This window comes from Pelodiscus sinensis, chromosome 2 (genome assembly GCF_049634645.1).
Source record: "Pelodiscus sinensis isolate JC-2024 chromosome 2, ASM4963464v1, whole genome shotgun sequence".
Lineage (NCBI taxonomy): Eukaryota > Metazoa > Chordata > Testudines > Trionychidae > Pelodiscus > Pelodiscus sinensis.
In genome coordinates this window covers 131,494,043-131,521,397 of record NC_134712.1, presented here as the reverse complement: position 1 = coordinate 131,521,397, position 27,355 = coordinate 131,494,043, and positions in this window count along the sequence as shown.

The window sequence follows — 27,355 nt, the reverse complement described above, 5'->3', positions numbered from 1 at the left end:
CGCAAGAGGCGGGCACCCGCCTGGGCTAGTGTGGACATTGTGGACCTCGTCCACAATCTCGGCACTAGGCACAGGAAAGTGGCCGGCCTGGGCAGGATAGCTGCCAGCCTGGCCACCCAGGAGCAGGTGTGCAAGAGAATCAAGGGGGTCCACTGAGACCCCCGACCCTGAGCCCTGAGCTTACAATGGCCGTCCTGCGTCAGACCAAAGGTCCATCTATCCCAGTAGCCTGTCTGCCGACAGCGGCCAACCCTAGGGACCCTGAAGGGGATGGACCGAAGACAGTGACCAAGCCATTTGTCTCGTGCCATCCCTCTCCAGCCTTCCACAAACCTTGGGCAGGGACACCACTCCTACCCCCTGACTAATAGCACTCCATGGACCCAACCTCCATGACTTGATCTCACTTCCCTTTAAACTCTTCCAGTTCTAGCCCTCACAGCCTCCTGCAGCAAGGAGTTCCACAGGTTGACTCTTTGCTTTGTGAAGAACAACTTTCTGTTACTAGTTTGAAGCCTGCTACCCATTCCTTTCCTTTGGTGTCCTCTAGTCCTTCTATTATGGGAACTAATTAAGAACTTTTCTTGATGCACCCTCTCCACACCACTCTTGCTTTTATAGACCTCTATCATATCCCCCCTCCGTCTCCTCTTCTCTAAGCTGAAAAGTCCCAGTCTCTTTAGCCTCTCTTCATATGGAACCTGTTCCAAACCCCTGATCATTTTAGTTGCCCTCCCCTCTCCCAGCCTCTCTCTTCCCCTTTCCCACCTCCTTTTCCCAGTCTCCCCCAGTTTTGTTCAATAAAGAGAGATTCTATTTTTGAACACACGTTTTCTTTATTTTGTACATCAGGAAGGGGGGCTAGGGAAGGGTAAGTGGAAGGAGGTGAGGGAGGAATGGGGTACAAGCCCCAGATGGGGAGGACTGGGCTGGCTCTGCGGGCTTCTCGGGGTGGAAGTTCTCCTGCAGCCCCCCGATTGCCCTCTCCCCCCGGATGGCAGCCTGCGGCAAGTGCAGCCGGTCTGATGGCCGAGTGCGGTGACGTGCCCACTCAGGGCATTCCAAGCCAGGACTGCTTTGCAAGCGGGGAACCCTGAGAACTGTCTGTCCGGGATGGGGGTCGGGACCCTTTAAACACAGCCCTCGGCTAGCCTGAGACAGCAGCTCCACGCTCTAAGTCCTCCTCTGATGCCCTGCCGGCACTGCTTCTGGCCAGCCTTAACCTCTGTTCAGGGTCCACTCAGTGTGGACATGCTAGTTCGAATTAGCAAAACGCTAATTCGAACTAGTTTTTTAGTCTGGATCCGTTAGTTCGAATTAGCTTAGTTCGAGTTAACTAATTCGAACTAAGTTAGTTCGAATTAACGTTGTAGTGTAGATGTACCCCTACTCCTGCTTGCCAAGGAATTCTTCCCTAAATCACAGTGTGGCTGCAGGCTAACCTGAAACAAACTGACAGGATCTTTGTGACAAGTCAGATTTAGAAATGCAGAGAGGGACATCAGGGACTGTTCATGGCATTCATCAATGTAACCAATGCCTTTGACTCTGTCAGTCAGAATACCTTACTAAAGGCGCTGTGTACATTTTTCTGTCCACAGAAATTAATTAATTTCCATCATTAGACTACTCTGATGGGATGGCTGCCACCATTCTGTGCAATGGATTGGAGACTGAACCATTAATCATTCACATTGGTGTCAAGCAGGGCAGCGTCATTGCTCCAACCCTCGTCTCTGTTTACTTTATTGTGTTCCTGAGTCTCATCCATAAGAACCTTCCTGATGGAATCAGGATTGAGTATTGTATGGATGGTGAGCTCCTCAATCTCTGACATCGCCAAACAAAATATAAGATCACGAGAATTGGTATCAGCAACCTTCAGTATTGCAGGTGACTGCATTATTCTCGAGCGTGCACAGGCCGACCTGTAAAGTATACTCAGTCTTTTTGCAGATGCTTATAACAACCTGGGTCTCTTTCTTAACATTGGGAAAACCAAGTTAGTCTGTTAGCATTCACCTACACAAACTACTCTTTGTACTCCACAGATCGCCATCAGTGAAGACCTCTGGAAAATGTGGTCCATTTTCCATATCTAGGCAGCCACCTCTCCCAAACAGCTAGCACTGACATGGGAAGTGAATATAAGATCTGCTGTGCCCACACATCCTTTGGAAAACTACTCAAATGAGTCTTCAGTGATAGGGATCTACAGACACCAAGATCTTGGTTAACAAGGCAGTTGCACCCCCCTGCCTTCCCTATGGGTGTGAGACCTGAGCAACCTACAGACAGCATCTGAAGTGGCTGGAGTGGTTCCAGCAGGTCTGCCTCAGGAGGATTCTCAGGATCAGTTCTCTCTGCAGCCAGCATCAGCAATGTAGAAGTTCAGGTCATGAAACACCAGTTCTAGTGGGCTGGCCATGTTGTATGGCCTGACTCTTGCTTACCAAAGCAAGAACTCTTCTCTCAGTTAAGTCAGAGAAGAAAGGCTCAGCTCTTCAGCTCTCAAACTCACCAATGAACTTTCTGGGCAGACATCATCCTCACATCAAGGGATGGCCGAAGACTGTTGTTCAGGATTGAGAGTCAGTTTTCTAAAGCGTTAAATGGGATCTTCATTTTTATAAAATCAATTGGAAAGTCACTAATCCTTCCTGTTTACACATCCACCTCCTAAGTAAAAAACAGACTTATTAGTCATCACACTGGTTTTCTATTTTATCACTTTTTCTAAAGGTCTGCTTCCTGCTTGCTTCATCCGTGTGGGTGATGCTATTTAAGTACCATGGGATTGCTTCAGGAGGAGTCATGGCAGCTAGCTAAGGCCCCCAAACTATTGGACTATTGCGTTATATCCATAATAAGTATGTGATGTCAGTTTTCACAACACATCACATAAATGCAATGTGTAATGAAAAACAATTCAAGTCACCTCAATAATAAAAACTTAGTTTAAAGGGTGAATGGACTAACGCCTGCCAAAGGGTGGGGGGGGGGGGTAAAGGACAAAGGGGGCAACTTCCCTGAGGCCCAGTGATTTAAAAGGAGCTTCTGACCCTTTAAATCAATGCTGGAGCCCTGCGTGGCGCACTCCAGATAGCGCTAGCAGGGAGAGGCTAGCTCTAGCTCCACCCCTTCTGCCTGAGGTTCTCCCACCCCTTCCAGGAGCATGGAACCAGCTCCCCTCCACCCCCCCCCCCCCCGCCTTGCCAAGGAGCCCAGCAGGTCTGTTGCACCCCCAATGATTAAGATAATAAGTGCTAAAGGAAAAGATTATTATAATCCAACGATAGACAGTCCCCGGGTTACGTACAAGATAGGGACTGTAGGTTTGTTCTTAAGTTGAATCTGTATGTAAGTCGGAACTGGCGTCAGCCGCTGCTGAAACTGATCAGTTTCAACAGCGGCTGAATCTGGACGCCAGTTCCAACTTACATACAGATTCAACTTAAGAACCCCAGGCGTCCCCAAGTCAGCTGCTGCTGAAACTGATCAGCAGCTGATTCCAGGAAGCCCAGGGCAGAGCAACTCTGCCTGGGGCTTCCTGTAGTCAGCGCTGGTCAGTTTCAGCAGCGGCTGACTTGGGGACGCCTGGGGTAGAGCAGCTCGGGTGCTGCTGGGTTGGTCCAGTAGCGCGGCCGCTCCTCGGCGCTACTGGACCAACCCAGCAGCACCCCAGCTGCTCTGCCCCAGGCGTCCTGATTCAGCCGCTGCTGAAACTGACCAGCAGGGCTGAATCAGGACTCCTGGGGCAGAGCACCTGGGGTGCTGCTGGGTTGGTCCAGTAGCGCCAAGGAGTGGTGCTGCGGGACCAACCGGCAGCGCCCCACCTGCTCTACCACAGGCCCCGGGCTTTGCTCCACGTCTTCCTGGTCTGCTGGGGGGAGGCACTAGCTGCGTCCCCCCCCCAGCAGACCAGGGAGACGCTGAGCAAAGCGGCGGAGGACCCGGGGCCGGACCCGCAGCGCTTCAGATCAGCGCCACGGGTCCGGCCCAGGTCCTCCACTGCTTTGCTCCCCGTCTCCCTGGTCTGCTGGCTCCCCCAGCAGACCAGGGTGACCGGGAGCAGCTTTTCTCGCCCCGGAGGAGGCGGGCGGTGGGACCAGGCGTCCCGCCGCTCCAGTCCTCCGGGGCGAGAAAATCCCTGTTCGTAACTGCAGATCCGACATAAGTCGGATCCGCGTAACTCGGGGACTGCCTGTAATACATGAACACACAAAAGTGAAAATATTTGAAAGAGGAAAAAGCCTAACTAAAGCTTGAATTTGGCTGTTGGTTGCTGTTGATTGTAGTAAGTGATACATGAAGCATTTGGAGTTTCAGTTAACATCTGCAGGTTATCTGGGTTAATGTACGGGTTTTGCTTTATGGTCTATATGCTTCTTGTAATGAAACGATGAACTGACTGAATCCTATGAATTATGATTGAATGTGTCTTGAGTGGAAAGTGACAAACATTGTATGTATCCCTTTTAATGATTTGGGGAAAGGAATAGCTCTTCATTCTACCCAAAGCTCTAACACTTATTTTATATCTTATGAATATATAATTGTTTGTGCTGAAATGGCATAACTGAATGAAGTTATCCCACTCATCCATCTGGCTCAAAAGAAACTAGGCAGAAACTATGCCAAATCTGTAGCTTAGCAAAGCCCAAGCTAAAAGTAACAATATGTTTTTACTTTTTTATACGTAAGTGACAAATGGCTGGTAATGAAAGGAGGAATGAGAAACCTACATTATTATTATACTGTCAGCCTTTTTTCTTAGGAGATAGGGTATACATACAATTTCTTACAGATGATTAGGCAAAGGCAGATGGGCTTTTTTTTTTGTTTCTTCTCATAATACGATTGCCAGAGCTGGCAAAAGGAATAATTTATCAAAATCATCAGCAACGGTGCTGGGAGATTTGTCAGTATAGGCAGTCCCCGACTTACACGGATCCGACTTATGTCGGATCCGCAGTTACGAATGGGGCTGCCCCGGAGTACACGGACTGCGGGACCTCATGGTCCCGCCGCCCTTGTACTCCGGGCGGGCGAGAAAAGCTGCTCCGCGTCTCCCTGGTCTGCCCTCGCCCCCCCTCCCCCGCGGCTTTGCAAAGCCTCGGGGAAGCCGGCAGCGATGCAGCCCAGGCGCGCCCCTCTCCCCCCCCCCCCCCCCCCCCCCGCGGCTTTGCAAAGGCTACTTAGGAATCTTAGCTTTAATTTAAAAAATAAGAAGCTAGCCCTCAGGTTTAGAAGAAAAAATTGCAGGGGCATATCCTTGGCTGCTGTGAATTATCACAATTTGCACAACTTGAGAATCCACATGTTCTGTTACATATAGCTCATTATGTCTAACTTAGTCTAAGGATAATTACACACCAATGTAAGAGACAAGACATGTGGTAATGTTTAGGCAATCTTGAGATTGACATCTTAAACATTACAAAAAAATCCTCTATATGAATGGGGCCAATTTTATTATTGGCCTAAGCAGCTACAATCCCCTAGAAGTTAAAGTATTTGTAGCTGATTTGGTAGTGATGAAACAACAGCTGTGTGACCCAGGAACTTCTTAGAGCCCATTGAGAAGGTGATGCATAGTCTGGTTACAAGGATCTCCTGGGCCTGATATTTACATTCTAGTTCACCAAAATGGTGTCAAATGAGGTCTCTAATAAAAGTATCATGCTGGCCATCAATATCATTGCAAAATGCATGTGGTGTAAGGAGTATCTTCCCTGTTCCTCCCTCTCTCTCCCAGCACTTTTGGAGTGCCATGAATCCACTGATTTGCTGTTCAAGCTCTGGGAGGGACGGTGAAGAGCAGGGACAGAGCACAAATCAGGTGATTCGTGGCACTCCGAAAATTCTGGAAGGATGGGGGGAGAGTAGGAAGTGCAGGGCTCTAGTGCCTTACTGCATGAGAGGCTTGTGGGGGAGAAGGGCAAATGGGGGGAGGGAAGAAGGGGCACAAGCAGCAGATGGAACCCCAGTGGTCTGCAAGCTGCTGCGGCCCAGTGAGATGGAGGGCTACTCATGTAGCCCATTCATTATCCTTAGCTACCCATCTCTGGGCTAGTCCATTGTTTTCCAATATGATAAAGTATTGGGCAGCCATGACCTCCTAGTTCTCTTATTAAGGGACAAATTTGGGGATTTATTAAAAAATTTAGTAACCATGAAGAGCCGTGAGCTAATATTGTCCTGTCTAATCTATGATAAAATGCACATTTCAGCTCTTCATTCTACAGAATGACTGTGAATTCCAATTACAAATGTTGTTATACCAGATGGTATAACAATGCTTCTCGTGGGTCACAATGCCTGGCGGGTGGAGTGGCCCAGGAAAGGCATTTAGGATATTGTAATGGGGGTGCCTAGAGAACTGGGGAAGCATAGGGGAAAGGGAGAGAGGACCCATCCCCTTCAAATACAGTCAGCCTATTCAGTTCTGTGATTCTTGTTTATTCAGGTGGTCTACAGGTTTTGTAGAGCTCAAAAGAGCAGGAGGTGTCCATCAGTAAGAATTGTGAAAGGTTCATGAGGTGTTTCAGAATTTTATTATAGCCTAAAACAAAGAAAATCTTACTCTGTCATTCCCTGTACATGCTTATCCTTCAGGGTCAGGTACTGTGTCAACATCCTGACACACACAGAGATGAATCCTGCAGACGTAATCACTGAAACTTTTAAAATTCTTTTATAGCAAATGTAGAGGGCCATGGAAATTTCTGACTTTAAATAAGGCTGCTAATCTGAAAAAGTTGACAGATATGGGGGGTAATGATGGTACCTTAGTCCATAGTTCACATATAGGAGTGGAAATACTGAATTCTTAATAGCTACCACTGTCCAGTAAATGCAGTAACAGGAACAACAGTACAGTAGTAACCTGCTTGACACTGAAACCACAAATCCCACCCAAATGGCCTCGTGATACCATTTCATTGGGATAGCCAGTAGAGTTCAATGATAAACATGCCAGTCTGCAAATGCCTGCTATATTCCTTACAGCCCAGGATAATGGTATGGTATATGTACTTGCAAGGCATTCCTTCATAGTGTCTGTGTAAACCAAAGAGATAGAAATGTAGCCGTGTTAGTCTGATGTAGCTGGAACAAAAAGATAAACCAAGGCATCTATGTGAATTTTAGTTATCCCCCCACTTTATTTTTTCTTTCTACAAGATAGCCAGGAAAAAACACAATCCAAAAGTACAACAGAGCTTAGGAGTGTGGGTGTGGAAATGTCTTTTTTCCTCCTGTAGGCCCACAAGTCTGGAATTCTTTCTCCGACATTATTAAATAACCCAAGAAGTATGTTTGTAGCATTGCTCAGAACAAAACTCAAGAACTCTCTGTTTCCATTTTAATGTTCTTTCTGTATAATTGTTATTTCTTGTACAGTTTTGATGGAGAAGGAAAGGGGAGGACAATGTTATTACAGTTTCTCTTTCAGCTGCTGACCTGATGATGATGTCCTAATGAGTAATTTTGATATTATGTAATCTTAATAATTTGCCAAGGAGCTTTTGGCCAACAGACACTGAGAGTTGAAGGCTAGTATTAAATGTTTATTGTGGCTTTAAAATATCTAAACTTCAGTGAATTGATTAGCTATCATCTCAGTCACATTATTTGCATACTTATGACCTTGACAAGTCAAGGAATACTAATGGGACATTTTTCCCCTTGATTGCTGTAAATCTGGAGTAACTATTGATTTCAGTAGAGGCATAGCCGGGTCAGATTTTGGCTCTATTTAGAAGTTATGATGGAATGAAACAAGATTCCAGACATTTTTAAGAGGAAATATAACAGAAAGAAAAGCCTGTCTTTTTTAAAGTGAATTGCAAAATCTGCTATGTGAAAAGTTTAAACAACTGGGGTTCAGTCACTGAACCCAACTTGTTTTTTTTTCTCTTTTGACTAAGTGGTATTGTGGTGAATAAGTGGTATTGTCGGCAGCACAGCTGCAACATTGGTCTCAAACCATTTCCTATTTCAATTTTTGTTTTACAGTCCTCAGGCCAAACTTATTTTCAGTTACTTTTGGTTTGGTCATGTTTCAGAAACCTTATTCCATAAGAGTTCTTTCCTGTCTTGGAAACCTCAATCATCTAAACAATAACAACACTATTATAAACTTGTCCATCCCTAACAGAAGTAGCTGCAAGTTTCTTCTGAACCTGATAAAGTTGAAAGTGTGGTATTGCACAGCAGGGAATGTGAAACATCCAACTGGAGCAGAATGCAAACATTGAAGCAGAATTATACCTGGGGGTCTTGTGATGACCCCTTAGCACGTTTTTTACACTAATTTATAAATAAGGGTTTAGGGATTTATAAAATATCTGTCCTACCTACTGCTAGCTTGGAAATAGGGTTAAATTCTATCTGGTTGACTAAGGAAATAGGTAATGGGATATAGAACCTTCTATTATTCTATACTGTTTCAAATTTAGCCCAGGTTATTCTCATCTGAATGACATGATCATCTGATGGCTTATGTAAAATGAGTTGGTGGCCTGTGTTCAATTCCAGTGGACAGTTATTCAGATTTAAACTACCATCCTAGCTGGCACCTGTGTTGGCATTCCTGACAGACTTGTAGCTTTTTATTAATTTCAAATGCAAAATTCATAAATTACTGATAACAGCTTCAGGAGGCTAAGTAAATTTATTATAGATGAGTTTCAACCAGACATTGAGACATGCAAGCTTTATTTAGGGCTTAAATATATACAAGTGTAAGCAGGGGCTGAACGGCTGCTTGCTATCAGCCAGCTACAAGGAGAGAGCTGCCCTGGGGTGGGTGTGCCCACTACAATTGTTTAGCTGTGCAAGATAATTAACTGTTAACTGTTGATATGTAAATAAAGCTCATGCCAGGATGGGGAGGGAATTCGAGGTGTGACTATGTAAATCCCATTTAGCCAGGGCTGATGGAAGATCAGTGTTGGAATGGAATGTGGTGTATTGTAAATAGTTTGGGGCTGTTGTGGGGTCACAAATCATACTACCCCTAAGTGTGGGAACTGTAAAACATGCCAAAAGTGCTTGCAGGAGAGACACCACCATCACTGTAAGAGGTCTCCGAGGAACAAGCCTCCCCCCTTCCAGAGTTGAGTGAACTGAGCTGGGGAGAAGGATTAAAGGGCTTGAGTCAGCCTGTTTCACACCTGCCGTGTGTTAGCTGTAAGACTGGCCCAACCTGCCCCTTTCCTCCTGGCTACGTCTACACTGGCATGATTTTGCGCAAGAACTCTTCTGCAGAAGAGTGCCTCTACACTGGCATGTGCCTTTGCGCAAGAGATGTGCTTTTGTGCAAGAGCATCCTTGCTAGTATAGATGCTTTCTTGCGCAAGAAAGCTCTGATGGTCATTTTAACCATAGGGCTTTCTTGCGCAAGAAATTCATGTTGCCTGTCTACACCGGCCTTTTGCGCAAGAACAGTTGTGCAAGAGGGCTTATTCCTGAGCGGGAGCATCATAGTTCTTGCGTAAGAAGCACTGATTTCATACATTAGGGCTGTGTCTAGACTGGCAAGTTTTTCTGCAAAAGCAGCTAATTTTGTGGAAAAACTTGCCAGCTGTCTACACTGGCCGCTTGAATTTCTGCAAGAATACTGACTTCCTACTGTCTGAAATCAGTGCTTCTTGCGGAAATACTATGCTGCTGCTGTTTGGGCAAAAGTCCTTTTACGCAAAGCTTTTGCACAAAAGGGCCAGTGTAGACAGCTCAGATTTGTTTTGCGCAAAAAAGCACTGATCGCAAAAATGGCGATTGGGGCTTTTTTGAGCAAAAGCGCATCTAGATTGGCCACGGATGCTTTTCCGCAAAAAGTGCTTTTGCGGAAAAGCGTCCGTGCCAATCTAGACGCTCTTTTCCACAAATGTTTTTAACGGAAAACTTTTCCGTTAAAAGCATTTGCAGAAAATCATGCCAGTCTAGACGTAGCCTAGAACTTCAGTGTTCTTGCGCAAGAACTCGCAGCCAGTATAGACAGGCAGCAAGTTTTGGCGCAAGAGCAGTTGCTTTTGTGCAAGATCGCACCAATGTAGACACAGCCCCTTTGTTTTAAGGACAGAGCTAAAGCAGACTCCATGAGGAGTCTTTTTGCTAGTCCAGTGGAAGCTGGAATCCTTTGCCAGTCCAGGTGGTGGCTAAAGTGTTGAAATCACTAAGAGCTGAAATCACTGGTTTGGCTGGGAGCAAGACCCATTGCAGCTAGCGAAGTGGCGGTGGCCAGCAGAGTGGCTGGTGGGAATCACTGGCTGGTGGCATGGCGTGGCGTGGCGTGGCATGGCTGATAGGAGCGGCGGCAGGTGAGGGGCTGCGACCAGCAGCATGGAGCAGCGACCAGCGGTGTGGAGCGACGGCAGGCAAGGAGTGGCGACCAGCTGCATGGCACGGCTGGTAGGAGTGGCGACAGGTGATGAGTGATGACCAGCGATGTGGAGCGGCGGCAGGTGAGGAGTGGCGGCAGGCAAAGAGCAGTGACCAGCGGCGTGGAGCAGCGACTAGCAGTGTGATAGGAGCGATGGCAGGCAAGGAGCAGTGACCAACGGCATGGAGCGGCGACCAGTGGCGAGGCGAGGCGCGGCTGATAGGAGCGGCAGCAGGCAACCAGCGGAGCGTCCGGTGGCGTGAAATGAGACCTCTGGTGGAGTGTGGCAGAGTGGCTCGTAAGGTGCCCCCATCTATCCCTCCACCCCCATTTCTACCCAGGTTGGGAGGTGAAACCCTCCGGGTGAACTTTTGGACTCTGGGTGGCACTGACCAGGGACAGAGACTTTTGGGGTGTCGGACTTTGGAACTTCGGGTGATTCTTGGCTGGGGGGGGTGGGCTTAGCTCATGTTTGGGTTATGAACTCTGTGGTGTTTTCCCAAGTTAATGCCGTATGACCTCTCTCTCTCTGTTTCATTAAATGTTTCTTTCCTACACTCAGACTCTGTGCTTGCGAGAGGGGAAGCATTGCCTCTCAAAGGCACCCAGGGGTGTGTGAATTTTCCAGGTTACTGGGTGGGGGCTTGAGCCAGTTCTGTGTGAGATGGACCCCAAGATATTGAACCTGGCCCTAGTTGCTGCCAGGCCTACCCTACCCGGCAGAAGCGTTACACAAGTAAAATAGAAATCATAGGAAAGCAATGTAAGTATAGCAAAACCATTCCCTGCAGTGTGCATATCACAGCCTAATGGAGATTTTCAGAAATATTAGAGGACCTGGGGGAAAAAAACAAATATTAGAGGACACGGGGGGAAGCACCAAAAGTGGGAATGACATTTCATATTTCTACCATCCTATTTTCCTGATGTCACCACTGTAAGTTAGACATACACACACAATCAGGGTCCGAATGAGTTCTCTCTAAAGATCTAGTGATGCTTTGGGGAAAAGACTTTAGGAACAGACTGTATTTATACCTACTCTGCCTAGGGCCAGGTCTACAGTGAAGTCAAATTAAGGTACACAACTCCAACTATGTGAATAGTGTAAGTAGAGTCAAAGTACTTTAATCAGAATTTCCACAGGGAGGTTGATGAGAGAATGTCTCCTGTTGACTTCCTTCATGGTTCATGTCCTGTGGAGTACCAGAGTCAACAGGAACACGATCAGTGGTAGATTTAGCAGGTTCTTAATAGACCCGCTAAATCGACCTCAGAGGGATTGATCTCCCAGTAAATGGAGACAAGGCCTAGGTGTTCAGGTGACAGACCTGCTTTGCCTAAATGATCAATTTTGTCTCATTTTAGTTTGCAATTCACTTTAGTATATGGATGTGTAATGAAATGATAAAAATGAGTAGTCCGATTGCACCGTAGAGACTAACAAAAATATATATAGTAGCATGGGCAAAAGCTACTTATCCTTATTGTATAAGTAAAGCGTGTCAGAACTGTGCTTGATATTGGGGGTGTCATCCAAAACTGAATCTCATTTGCTAAGCAGTAGATTGGGATGCTAAATTCCACTGAAGATGAGAGGGGGTAAGGACAGGTGTTCCTAACTGATAGTGTGGACTCTGTCTAAAGAGTTTTAGACACCGTTTGACCTCTGCTTTCCAGGGTCGAGTGACAGAGGTGATGGGACTGAGAGCAGCTCAAGGGCTCAGCCCTAGACATTGTAAGGGGACAGTGACAGACAACAAAGAGACAGCAACAGGGAGGTTTTTTATTACCCAATGAAATCACTAAGAGCTGGGCTAAGTGGGGGAACCTCAGAGCTTGGCATTGTAGAGGTGGCATATTGCAGCAGGAGAGATGGGCAGAGGTGGCAGCCTATGGTGGCGAAGATGACAGCAGCACCAATGAGTTAACTGCTGAGGTGGCAGCAGCAGTTGAAGCATTGTTTAACACTTACCTTGCTTTCTTGGAACCATAGAATCATAGGGTTGGAAGAGACCTCAGGAGGTCATCGAGAGTCGTACCACTTGCCAAAAGCAGGACCAGTCCCAAATACATCAACCCAGCCAGGGCTTTGTCAAGCCGAAGTTTAAAAACCTCTACGGATGGAGATTCCCTAGGTAATCCATTCCAGTGCTTCACCACCCTCCTAGTGAAATGGGATGAGAGATGAACCCCTATGAACACACCTCTGAAATCTGTGTCTTTGTTGACTTAGGACATTGAACTGTGGGTAGGATGCAGTGGAGGGAAGGGGGTTTGATTGCATGTCAAAGGGACATTTGCTCACACTACAAGGCTGGAAACTGAGGCAAAGAACACTGCCCAAATGTACTGTGGGTTGGGTTTGCTCATGGTCACATGTTTTTGAATGTAGTTGTGGTGTTTTCCCAGATTAATGCTTTCTCTTTTCCTTTTTAATACATTTTTTTCTCTCGTTATACATAAACTCAATGCTTGCACACAGGGAATTACTGCCTTGTAAAGACACTGAAGGATGCAGTTAAGTTTTCCCAGATTACTGGAGCTGGCTCTGTTTGGTATTGTTAGGAGGTGCCCCTAGATACTGAGCATGGCCGTTGTTGCTGCCAACTTCACCTGGCAAAAGGGTTAAATGTGATTTTAGACTCTTGTCCCGTATATCCACGCAAGTCTGGTGCCCATATTTATATTGCCACCAGCTACCTGATCATGTGTGGTGTTCTTGGAAAACATAATTGGGGTTCTGACTGCTAATATAAGCACTGTGTGTGAACACAATGTTAATACATTAAAGAGGTTAACCTCATGGTTACACAGACTAAAGTCCTCTAGAATTTTGTTAGGAGATTTTGCTATTCTGTATTTTTATGGTGGCCTTGTTTGCCACACTATACTAGGACTGTCAATTAGTCACAGCTAAGTCCCAGAATTAATTAAAAAAATCATGATTTTAAAAAACCCCATTAAACAGAGTTTATTCACACTGCTAAACAAAATACCAATTGAAATTTATTAAATATTGTCAGTGTTTTTCTACATTTTCAAATGTACTAATTTCAACTAAGATGCAGAATAAAAAGTGTATAGTGCTCTCTTGATATAGTTTTTATTACAGATATTTTCTCTGTAAAATAATAAAAGAAATAGTATTTTTCAATTTACCTTATGCCGGACTGTAGTGCAATCTCTTTATTGTGAAAATGTAATTCACAAATGTAGACTTTTTTGTTATTTAACCACATTCAAATTAAAAAAATAAAACTTCAGAGCCTACAAGTGCATTGGCCAACTTCTTGTTCTGCCAATCACTAGGGGTACGCCTACACTTGCTCCCTTTCTTGAGATAGGGATGCAAATGTAGTGTACCAAAATTGCTAATGAAGCATGGGATTTAAATATTGCTGGGATTTAAATTGGGATTTAAATTGTTGCTGCCTCTTTGTTGTCTGTCACTGTTTCCCTACAATGTCCCACCTAATTAGCATAATCGTGTCCGGGCACCATTTTGAAATCGCATTATTGCGAAATAAACCCCCGTGTAGCAGCGTTATTTCTAGAGAAAACTTTTCTCTTGAAATAACTGTTACTCCTCATAAAGAGGGTTGCTTACTTCATTCACAATTTGTTTGTCTAGTCATATTTGACAAACCTTCAATGAATAAAGAAATCTCACTATTTTGCAGCTCATTTTCCCTTCTTAATATCATCCTATAGTGAAATCCTAAAGCAGGCATGTCCAAAGTCCGGCCCGTGGGCCAATTGCGGCCCGTGTTCCGGTTTAATACGGTCCCACAGGTAATTTGGCAATATCTATCTTTTATGGCCCCCAACAAATCCATATTTATTGAGATGAATACATTGTAAAATCTCAGTTAATGTCTGTTGGTCTAAATTATAAATATATTTGGACGCAACATGTATACTTGGTGTTATGTTCCTGTTCATATTTTTTTAACTTAAAAGTTGACAGACAACCTTTATTACCAATAATATGTAATGTACTTTACAATGTTCCTGACATATATTTCAGCTTCCTGGATTTTTTTTTCATCTGGCCTTCAGATATGAAAGGCAGAGTGATTTAACACCTGTTTAGATTTGTCATCCATGTGACGAAATGAAAAGTATGCCATTTGCAATAAACTTTGCATAAAATACTTAATTTGCATTTAATTTTAATGGTTCAAAGAATGTCAGGCAAAATGGTCGGCCCTCACACATGTTCACTTCATCAAATCTGGCCCTCTTTGAAAAAAGTTTGGACACCCCTGTCCTAAAGCAACATTTCATAATACTCATTTCCATGGAAAGAGATGTAGTTCTATAAATTTTTTAGGACTGGGTTAAAGGATATGGGTAATGAACCATCAAATTGAACCATTTCTGTGTCTAAATAAAGAACTTTGGAGTCAAAATCCATTCATTTTATATCTCTTCAAAATCACTATCCTTGTTCAGGTTTTTTGTGGGCGCGGGTGGGGGAGGAGGCTTAAAAAAAAGAAAGTGGTTGATTTGAGGTAAGATTCTCCCTTGCCAAAAGGGATGATGTTATACAAAAGCAAACATGAAAGAAGAGAACGCAGTACAAGTTATTTACTCGAGCAGCTGTTTTTCTATTTATCTAATGAATCAGAGAGAAAACATCATTCTAATTTTATTGTAAATGTAAAGTGAATCCAGATGTTCCAAAATAGTAACCTCACCAGAACCAGGGGTTCTAAGGAAGATGACTGATGATGCTCAGAAAAAACAGGATAAGAAGGGTCACATCTCCTGTTCATTTTCCACCCCAACTCATCTGGTGAAGTGGGTTTTAACCACGAAAGCTCATGATCTAATATATTTGTTAGTCTCTGTGATGCCACAGGACTGCTCATTGTTTTTAAAGATACAGACTAATATGGCTACCACTCTGATATTTTTTATCTCATGGTGAGTGAGATTCATGCTTCCGTCTAAGTAATGGTGGTAAAATTTTTGGGCCGGGAATTTCCGATGTGGAAACGAAAATATTAAGTGGGGCATTTTTCGAGTCTGTGGAGAATGAAATATACCGGGCTTTTTGTCTTTTGGGAATTTGCAGTTATTTCTTTATACTTTGAATATAATTAACTTCGTTGCATTTGTAGCTATGCATAAAAATTACACAAATTTGTCAATTTTTTAAGAAATTAGCTACTGTAGCTTATTCTTCAGCTTTTGCCTTGAAAGGAATCTTGCTATAGTCCGATCTCCATTATTTTATTACACCTAAAAGAATAATATGCCATGACTACTTCACTTGTTTCTTAATTTCACCTTTTATTTTTACTTGCAGACTGTCCACAAGCAGATGGCAGCTTTCTTAAATGTGTTTATTGATAATTAGATTAATTTTTCTGTGCTTCACCCTCCTTCCATCATTCCCTTTGCTGTTCTTTACTGTACACTGTCCTTTTAAGGGAGTTAAGACTTGATGCAGCTATGTTCAGCCTACCACTACAGGTGCTGGGAATGATACTAGAGACTATACGATGGTAGTTTGTGACTAGAAACCAGGACTGCTGGAAGATTAAGAGGTAACTTGTGGCTATTGAAGAGAGACTTAGGGAGACCATTCTTGGGAGGGAATATGCCACCAAAGGGCAGGAAATAGCTGGGGAGAAGGCCAGACTGAGCACATATGAGATCCTGGCTAGTTAGGGTATACTGCCCAATTATTTAAGGTCATGGTGTGGAAATCCGTAGTGAATGATGAACATGGATTCCCTGTATGGTGCTACCTTGTGAGGTGGTAGAGCCACTCTTGTCAACAAGGGGAAAAAGGGACTGGGTGAAGACCACAGGGCTTAGAAGCTAAGCCCAGAAGAAGGGCTACCGACTGTGGAGAAGAGGCTATGTCTGGCAAGAGTCTAGGAGTCTTGGGTAGAAGATTTCATTTTGTGTGTTGGTTTGGACTTTAATTACCCATGGGAGGAGTGGATTCTGGTGACTTTTAACATGAATAGCACCAGTGTGGGGTGTCATCAGAGATGGTTGTACCACACTGTTTTGCAGCAGCCTCTGCCATGTGGTGGGGTTTGAGGAGGATCAGATATGGCACAGAGGAAGCATAATTGAAGGGTGGAAGTGTTTCTAATGATTTCCTGAATCTAAGTACTGAGGGATGGGTGCATGGTGGAGATCTTTGCCAGCTCTTTTGACTGTCTTCTCCTGCACTGAGGGGCTGAGCATGCTCTGTACAGATGGAATGTTCAGAGAATTTATGAGCAAAACATTTTAATGGTTTCTACTGAGGTTTTATCGACTGAGACTTTTGCTTTCTTTTCACAGGGATGGAAAAAAGGTACATCACTAACACCCTCTCCCCAAACTTCAGATCTGTGCTCCAACGCACAGAGGTGCTAGAACAATGGTCTCTAACCTTTTTAAAGCACAAGATCACCTTTGGAATTTAAGTCAGTTCAGGATCTACCTCAAACCCAAAGACCATTGCCATGCCTCTCCCCTTTTCTGAGGCCCCGCCAGACTCACTCTGGAAATGAAGTACAGGGACAATGGAGGGAGACACCCTGATGTCAGTGCTCCCCTCTTCTGCCTCCCCCACTCTGTGCAGCAAGCAGGGGGACCTCTGCTTTGCTCCCACATGATAGAGAACCCTATGACTCTTCCCCACGTGCCTTTGTATTTTCAGTATTTAGCAATTAAAAATATTTCCCCTCAATATGAGTGCATTGTGCTTTCAGCCATTGTCTGCACCATTGCATGAACTAGTCTCCTCCTCCGCCTCCTTTTGGAAAAATGGAAATACCACATAATCATAACTTATTAGTAAAGTTTAAGCTGGCATGGAAAAAATACTGCTCCAGCTGATGTAGTAGCCTGACTGAGTCATAATAATCACCATGACTCTGTTGTAAAAAGAAACTTGCCACTGACATCAAAACAACCTACATAATAAATTAACTGCTTAAAAATATTACTTTTAGCCAAATATTGGTTTTACATAGGGTCTGTATAAACAGCTATTAGCTTTTGACAAGACATCTCAGAGCATGAAACTTAGCTCTAATTAGAGGATGGCCATGTCTGTGCTTGCAGACTTGATCTGGGAAAAACCTGTTTCTATTTTCAGATTATCAGCTGTAGCAAATAATCATTTGCCTATGTATGGTACTTTCTCATCCAAAGATCTCAAAGTACCTTAGAAACATTAAACAATTAAGCCTAATGGGTAAACTGAGGCACTGAGCTTGAATTACTTGTCCATGGTCACACAGAAAATCAGTTAAATTCGGGAACATGAGTCCTTACTCCCAGTCTCACGTTCTAATCATTAGACAAAGACCATGCAAAGATGTGCTATGTGTATGGTATGTCATAGTAATCCCAGTGCAGAAACTTATATGAATGCACTGAGAACTGAACTGGTGTGTGTTAAATGAAGAAGTGGATTTTTCCCATTTTTTGCTTGTGGATGTATAAGAGAAACGAGGAAAGCACAGTGGTGTTTAAAGAGATTGGAATTTCTTGCACATCCTTGGGGCTTAGAGGTTTAGACTTGGATAATTTTGTGAATCTCAGAAAGGAAATTTCCTAATGACTAGAACATGTGACTGAGACTCAAGTGTTTAATCTAGTTCCGTTTGCATTGCTGATTTACTGGAAAACCTTGGTCATGTGTCACAAGCTCTCCAAACTTTAGCTTTTGTTCCAGTAAAATAAAGATAATACATACTTCAAAGTGTTAACTTATATAATCAACTGGTATCTTCAAATCTTGCTGAGATTCTGAGGAAAATATGTATTTGCATTGCTCTCTCCCTTGTGAAGAAGAAGGGTCAGAAAAGAAAATTCTTACTCTCCTCACAAAAAGACCAAAATGTAGGCCTTATTGCAAATACCATTGTAGGTACTGCAGGATGGACACATTTACTGAGTTGGTGTGCAGCGTCTGGCAAGTTATTTAACTTAGCATGTGGCCAGTGACTTTGTGTGCCCTAGTTTTTGGGATCTAATCTGAGATACCTTGGCCTTGATTTTTTCAGAAATCATGGGCTTATGCAGTACCTGCTGGTTGTGATTGACATTTTAGGTGCTTGGTGTTTCTAAAAATTAAGTCCAAAGGCAGGGTACCCACACAAATGAGGCATCCAGAGTTTGTAGCCACTCAATAAGATGCTGAGCTTGACTCCATGTGGCCTATAGGTCAAGGAAAGGGAAATATACATTCATTTTTATCAGTGGAAATTAGTGGGAATGCTACAGGCAAAACCAAAATGTCAAAGATTTGTGGCTAAAGAAGAGTTCTTTAGTTGCTATTCTCCAGTTATGCTGGGCACATACATATTGGTTACCCTGAAGCATGCACACAAACTAGGTTTACCCTTTAAGTGAGCTCCAAAATGTGGAAAAACAATTTTCTGAGCACAGAAAAGAAGGGCTTTCTGATATTGCTCTTTGTTCTTGATGTCCCTTTCTTCATTATGAGGTTATCAATGCATGAATATATCACAGACAGCAGTGATATGCGTAAGGTGTGTTTTTTGGTTTTAATAGATTGCATTTATTATAAGGAACCCAGAGGCTAAGTATATTTTGAAGACTTCTCTGGTACAGCTGCATTATAATGACATTCTCCTGGTTTTGCTGCCATTTTATTCCTTTAAATCTTATGTAGGGAAAACATAAATAAAGAAGATATTCCCTCCAAGATTTGTGGGGAATGGGCTTTTGTAAAAACTGCAAATTATAATATATTTTTGGAAGATATGTATTTTTTGTTTAAATGCATAGTGTTAGGCAGAACATCCTCAGCTAGTGTAGATCTTCACATCTCTACTAACATCAGCTGTAATGACACCAATTTATACTAGATAAGGAAATGGCCCAAATGACTCATGTGAGCTGTTGGCACAAGGTTCTGTGTTAGGGTAGGTTTGGAGCCCTGCCCCTGAGGCACCACCAGGATAGACTCATTCTCTAAGGGTACGTCTAGACTACATGCCTCTGTCGCCAGAGGCATGTAGATTAGGCTACCAGACATAGTAAAATGAAGCGTCGATTTAAATAATCGCCGCTTCATTTAAATTTACATGGCTGCCGCGCTGAGCCGACAAACAGCTGATCAGCTGTTTGTCGGCTCAGCGCGATAGTCTGGACACGCAGGTGGCGACATCAAAGGTATTTGTCGACCACCCAGGTAAACCTCATCCCAGGAGGCATACCTGGGTGGTCGACAAATACCTTTGATGCCGACACTCGCGCGTCCAGACTATCGCGCTGAGCCGACAAGCAGCTGATCAGCTGTTTGTCGGCTCAGCGCGGCAGCCATGTAAATTTAAATGAAGCGGCGATTATTTAAATCGCCGCTTCATTTTACTATGTCTGGTAGCCTAATCTACATGCCTCTGACGACAGAGGCATGTAGTCTAGACGTACCCTTGGTCCTACAGTCGCTGTGGAATCAGATTGCTTCCCCTTGTATATCAGGGTCGATGTCACCATCATGGGTGAGGCGGTGTCCCTGTTACCTCGGTTCCCACCCCAGGATGATTGTACTTCCTTTGTTAGTAGGGACTGAGTTGGATTTTCCAATCTTCTATTGCGCTGTGCCCTTGCCTGGACCACCCAAGAGGGGTGGGATCCCATGGATGGCCTCCACTTCTAGACAGATCACCTGTTGCAGCCCACAGAGTAACTTTAAATATATTAATTTTAGTTGTTTAACTTGAGTAACAGCTAATAGAAATCTTTTGAAAGCTGTTAAGTTCTGTAGAACATTTTCACACACAAACTGGTAATCACACATTGAACAACTGTTCTGGAAAACATGGCACCTGATGTAAGAACTATGGGACTAGAATCTGAGAATTATAAGCCACCAATACTAATGCATCACCATTAGAAGTTCAGGCTGGGTTTTTGTTGGATGAGCCCTTGAAGCTAGGCATTGCAGGAAGTACTATCCAGAAGGGTCTGAGTGACAAGCTCCTTCCAGGCCATTGACTGGATTAGGACAGTATATAAACCAGGAAGAAAACTTGGAGAACTTTCTGAGCGATGATGCAGACTGCCTGTTTATTTCTGCTCCAAATCTTGACTTGCTGTGAACCTTAGACTCTGGCTCCTGACCCCAGTTCATTTTTGACTCCAGTATTTGCCTCCTATCTGTACCCAACCCTGACTTTCTGGTATTCTCACCCAGCTTAACTCCAACCTTGCTGCTTGTCTTCTGATAACTTTTAAGTGACCAAGGCACTCCGACTACCCTGGCCCTGGCCCTGGCCCTGACAGTTTGTTTAGCCCAGTTCTAGCCCCTACTATCCCTCCATCAAACCCCTTTACACGTGATAGATCAGGTAGGCCATCCTCCAAACCAAGATTAAGTTACCCACCTGCAGGCAGAGAACTTCAGGCTACAGGCTCAAGTGATGCAGCTTGCTACGGCAGCACAGACACTATGGGTACATCTAGACTACATGGCTCTGTCGATGGAGCCATGTAGTCTAGACGTACCCTATGTGAGCAACTGGCAGTCTCATAGGGAGAAGCAGCGATACGATATGCTGGAGCAGACCACCCATCACCTAAACTGGCTCCTGTGGTGCTGCTACCTGTATGGTTCAATGGGGACTGTTGGAAATTCTGGGGGTTCCTGAACCATCGCAGGCTGCTCACCCTGTTCTATCCCTGAATGGATCCCGGAGACCAGGCAAAGGTTGGGCCAGCAGTCAGGTATCTCACCAGTGAAGCACTGGATTGGGTTTCCCCCAGCTGGAGCAGAACAGCTCAGTTCTCTCTGGCTTGTATAGCTTTCTTGACCATCTTTCCACAGCCCACATGGCATCCGCTCCCTAGAGGCTGTCCTGCAGATTCTTCATCCTCGTGGAACTGTTGGACCTTTGAGGAGTTCTGAGATCTTCATAAAAAATAGTTCTTTGGGAAGCTCATCGACTCACAGACTTTAAGATTAGAAGAGACCATTATGGTAATGTAGTCTGAGCTCCTGAACATTGCAGGCCACAGAAACTCACCCACCCACTCCTGTAATAAATCCCTAATCTGTGGCTGAGTTATTGACCTCAAATAATGATTTAAAGACTTCAAGTTACAGAGAATCTACACTCAGTTAAACCTGCAAGTGATCCTTGCCCCATGCTGCAGTGGGAGGCAACCCTTCATTCCCTCTCTTGGGATCTCTGACAGTCTGAATGGGAACAGCTAGACCCTGATACCTGGGGAAGACCTACTAGCCAGAGACATGGGAAAGAATTCTCTGTAGTAAACTCAGAGCCCTCTGTGTATAGTCTCCTGTCACTCACCGTTGGAGATGTTTGCTGAGAGCAGTCACGGATCAGCCACATGCCATTGCAGTTAGTCTCTGTGATGTAGTGCGGATACGCCACTGGTTGCTATGCTTGGACTGTGGGTGACCCCTACTGGCCTGCATCTGTAAGTACTGCCCAGTGGGGGGTCGCCTGAGGACCTCAGGTCCCATAGATAGTGACCCAACCGGTTCTCACTGGAGAGGGAAGGAGTTTGAACAAAGTCAGAGAGCAAACTCCTGCTGCTTGCAATGATCCCATTGGAAAGACATCACAAAACTAACACAACTATTCTTCAAAAATCAGAATGGTGCCTGTGTACCAAGAAAGAACGTGAAAGGCCACGTGAAATAGGGCTGTCTGGTGATTTAAAGGGTTAGTCTCAAGTTGCAATCACAGGAATTCCTGCTGGGTTGTTACTTGGGCCCAGATGGCCTCTTGCATGGCCTGTACCAGAGCTTCCACTACCTCCTCCATTGTGGCAAGGACACACAAAGCAAAACAAAACATACTCAAATTACGTGCACTTTTTTTTGCTAAACCTAGACCACTCTGCTGTCAAGAAAATCCCACCACCAACACCAGTTGTGATGAAGCTCCTAATTTTACACAGTAGGTCCTGCACTTCTGGGTAGCAGTAAGTTGAGTTTTGGAAATGACAGCTCCCTCTCTACTTGCCAAGGGATTGAGTCAGCCTAGGGCTAATATATCTGTCTTTTATTACATTCTGGTAGCCATCTGCCTTTTCCCTATCTATCTTTCTCTCTCCACCCACACCCAGGAGGTCAGGCTTTGGTCAGCTTCCTGACCAAGAAATTAGTTTTTTTTTTTAATTTTCTTAATGTGTGTCTTCAAATCCCTGGGGAAAGCCCTGTGACTTGCCCATGGTATGTGAGTGGATGTTCCCTTTCAATGGATATCAGGGAAATATGCTGGAGGGAATCCATGGCTCCTACAGGAATCACAGGCTCCAGTGTGGACTAGTAGCAGAGCAGAAGCAAGGGGCTTTAGCATGGATACACCTTCCTTCCTGAGGATCCCCTGAAATCTGTGAATTAATAGCGATGGAATCACGTTATCTTGGGATAACCATGGCTCCCACAACTGAAGATATCTAGGGAACACTGAACTAGAATTTTCTTCTTTCTTTTACAGGGTTAACTACTTCACAGGGCTTTTACATGTAATGTCCTCTTAAGATGATTGGGGAAATTTTGATTTTTGTTGATACTATCAGGCTGTGTCTAGACTGGCCAGTTTTTCCGGAAAATCAGCCGCTTTTCCGGAAAAACTTGCCAGCTGTCTACACTGGCCGCTTGAATTTCCGCAAAAGTACTAACTTCCTACTGTAAGAAATCAGTGCTTCTTGCGGAAATACTATTCTGCTCCTGTTCAGGCAAAAGTCCCTTTTGAGCAAAGCTTTTGCGCAAAAGGGCCAGTGTGGACAGCTCAGATTTCTTTTCCGCAAAAAAAACCCTGATTGCGAAAATGGCAATCGGAGCTTTTTTGCGGAAAAGCGCGTCTAGATTGGCATGGAAGCTTTTCCGCAAAAAGTACTTTTGCGGAAAAAGGTCCATGCCAATCTAGACGCTCTGTTCCGAAAATGCTTTTAATGGAAAACTTTTCCATTAAAAGCATTTCCGGAAAATCATGCCAATCTAGACGCAGCCTCATAGTTTGTCTCCTGGCAGACTTGGCATCATGATGGACTTGTATTACAAAAACCATATTTACAATGTGAAGCCCCAGGAGACATTTAAGTGTTTTTTAAAACAAACTAACAAAACCCCAGTTCTCTCATTTCTATAAAAACCTGTGATTAGGTCACAGTTATTTACCTATTGTGTGTTTTCTATGTGTGAAATTCAGTTCCTGTATAAAAATGATCTGATGCTTTTATAACTTCTGCTAGCTTGCTGGTTTGTTCCTATGTGACTGTTAAGAATGAATGCATAGACATAGCAAGGATAAACTTATGTTATTCTTTGTGAGTCATTTTATGCCAGTAAAATTACACTCCTACATCCAGCATGATGTGGAACCAGCCAGAGGCTGGAAATAAACAGTTATGAAAGGCTACAAAAATATGACACAAGGTGATATTTAGAGAAAACTGGCCAGAACTAGGAGGGAAAAGATAGTGATTGCACAAGGAGATATGCCAGCCTGAGTAGATCCAGTAGAAAAGAGCTGGCTAGTGACGATGCACCTGATTCAACAAGCTACTTACATGCTTAGACAACCATCTTGCTGAATCAGGGCCAATGTGAGCAATCACTACTGGATTTTAAAAGTGATTAACTGTATTTTTAAAAAGTAATCTGCAAAGTTTTGGAGATTTAACTTATTTTTTGAAGAGTTGAGCCTTCAGCTAAGTGAATATCCCAGATGTCAAAGAGCTGAGAAGCTTTATTGATTTTATCTTCCTTTTTTCACTAGTCAGCTCCTGTGCTCTGATGTGAATTTTTCACAAGCACAATTTCTTAAGAACAAAAGAATGGCTCTACTGGGTCAGACCAAAGGTCAATCTAGCCCTAGTATCCTGTCTTCCAACAGTGGCCAATGGCAGATGTCTCAGAGGGAGTGAATAGAACAAGGAATCATCAAGTGATTCCTCTCCTGTCATCCATTTCCAGCCTCTGACAGAGGCTAGGGACACCAATCCTATCCATCCTCACTAATAGCCATTGATGGATCAAACCTCCATTAATTTATCTAGTTCTTTTTTAAACTCTGTTAATGACCTGGTGTTCACAACCTCCTCTGGCAGGTTGACTGTGCGCTCAGTGAAGAAAAACTTCCTTTTGTTTGTTTTAAACCTGCTACCTATTAATTTCATTTGGTGACCCCTAATTCTTATGTTATGGGAATAAATACATAACTTTTCCTTATTCACTTTCTCCATACCTGTCATGATTTTATAGACCTATGATAGAGATGGAGTTGTTTGGAATACAAATTACAGATCATTAAAATATCTTTAAAAGTCATGATTCAAGACTGCCATTTATCTCCCCAATTGAAATCTGGCTGGCTTTATAGTCAAGTACAGTTTCCAAGGCACCTGTGACATTACAGAATGACTTATTCTGGGGGCAGCATATCACAGCCAGTTGCCATAACTTTGGGCACACATACAAAAAAGCTAAACTGTATCTCAACTGTGGTGTCCTATACATAGCTAAAAGGCTACGTTGTTTAAAAATAGCTCCTTGCCCATTATGCTGCATCATCAGTGACTGTCTGCAACTTGCTCCCTGGAAAATGTGTCATTATTTATTATTGACCCTAAAAGACGCATACTGTAGGGAAATCATTCCTTGTGAGTTCTTCCTCATGACTGTATTGTAACAGTTTCCAGACCCTGTTGGGTTAATATAAAAAGAATGAAAAAACACACTGCAAAGCAGTGTGCACAGAAAGATGATTTCCTGTTCCTATGAAATCCCATAGAACTCTTGAAATTTGTTAAGAGTACCATCAGCTCCTAGTGAATGCAATGGAAGATAGATATTTACCCTGCTTTCAGTTAGGATAAGAGGCAGCTTCACCCAATTTGGTGGTTCTAGTCCGCTTAGGAGGAGTTATTGAACAGACAGACGGACACACAAAGGGTATGTCTATACTACATGGCTTCGTCGACGGAGCCATGTAGATGAGTTTACTAGACATAGGAAAATGAAGTGGCGATTTAAATAATTGCCACTTCATTTACATCAAAATGGCCGGCACGCTGTGCCGATCAGCTGTTTGGCGGCACAGCGCAGTAGTCTAGATGCGCCACGGTTGACAAGGGAAGCCTTTGTCAATCACTCCGTTATGCCTCTTCCAAATGCCATAGGCAGGAGGAGCAAGGGGCCAGAGCCTTTGGGGGATCCAGAGGACTAGCAGGGGTCAGCCCCTCACACTCATCAAGAGTAGTGAGGGGAAGTGGAGCAATGTGGCTCTTCTACCGCAGCTATCAGCAGCATCACTCAGGAGAGGGGTGGCACTGACCCCCTCACTCACCAACAGGAAGCAGATCAGTGTGTTCAACTGCTGTGGGAATGGAGCTGGATTGCTCCATTTCCTCCCACTGCTGCTGGTGAGTGTGAGGGGCCCGACCCCTACTGCCAATGGCAGGCCCCATTGCTTGTCCCGTGAGCCGCATTGCTCAGGGAAAGAGTTTGAGGGAAGAGGTGCGGTGGGGCAGAGCACAGATAGGGATAGGAAGAGGTGGGGCCTGGGATGGAGGGGGCACAGTGTGCTGCAGAGCCCCAATCGGCGTGCTCCTGTTGACATGGGGATGGTGCAGTCCAAAGAGCACAGAGGGCTGGCTGCTCTGGCTCAGCCCTTCTGCCTGAGGCCCCGCCCCTTCCAAGAATGTGAAGCTGGCTGCCATCCCCACCTTGCCCAGGGGCCTGGCAAGGCTGTCTGCTTGCCTGGTTTGACACCAGTTGTATGCAAGATCTGGGAACAAATTTTGACAGTCGTTAAGAACATACAGGTAAACAGTAATTATGATAAAATACAACAGGGTTTTACAAAAGGTAGATCATTCTAGACCAACCTGATTTCCTTCTTTGAGAAAATAATTTAATTTTTAGATCTAATCTACCTGGATATCAGTAAGGTATTTGATACATTTGATACTGTTCCACAATGGAAATTATTAGTTACGTTGAAGAAGATGGGAATTAATTAATTTGAAAGGTGGATAAATAACAGGTTAAAAGGGTGACAACTAATGGCTCATAAATCAGGCTGGAACGAGGGTACTACTATAGGGATCAGTCTTGGGACCTATCTCCTTTAACATGATGATTAATAACCTTGGCACAAAAATCTGCGGATGACACAAAGTTGGGAGGAAGATCAGAACATCATATAAGAAGATCTGGAGGACCTTGTAAACTGGAGTAATAGAAACAGGATGAAATTTAATACTACAAAGTGCAGGGAGTAACAACAAGAATTTTTGCTATAAAGCGAGGATTTATCCATTGGAAATGACAGAGAGGGAGAGAGACCTCAGTGTATTGGTTGATTACAGGATGACTATGAGCCAACAATGTGATGCAGTGATGAAAAAGGGCTAATCGTATCTTAGGATGCATCAGGTGATATATTTCCAGTAGAGATAGAGAAGTGTTGCTACTATTATACAAGGCACTGGTGAGACCTTCACCTGTGTGCTTCTGATCTTGTATTTTTAAGAGAGATGAATTTAAACTGTAACGGTGCAGAAAAGGGCTACTAGGATGATCAGAAGAACGCAAAACCTATCTTATGAGAGGAGACTAAAATAACTTGACTTGTTTAGCCTAACCAAAAGAGAGCCGAGAGGAAATAAGATTACTCTCTATAAATACATCTGGCAGATAAATACTAGGGCAGGAGAGGACTTATTTAAGAAAAGTGCTAATGTTGGCGCAAGAATAAATACACTGGCCATCAAGAAGTTTAAACTTGAAATTAGATGAAAGTTTCTAACCAAGAGAGGAATGAAGCTGTGGAATGGCCTTCCAAGAATAGTACTGTGGGTAAAAAACCCTAACTGTCTGGGGCCAATAAGTTTATAGAAGGGATTTTAATGCCTATAATGCTACGTAGCTGATCTGTGACTGCCATACCAGCACCTAGCATGATCTCTCAACAATGAATATTCATACTTTCCCATTTC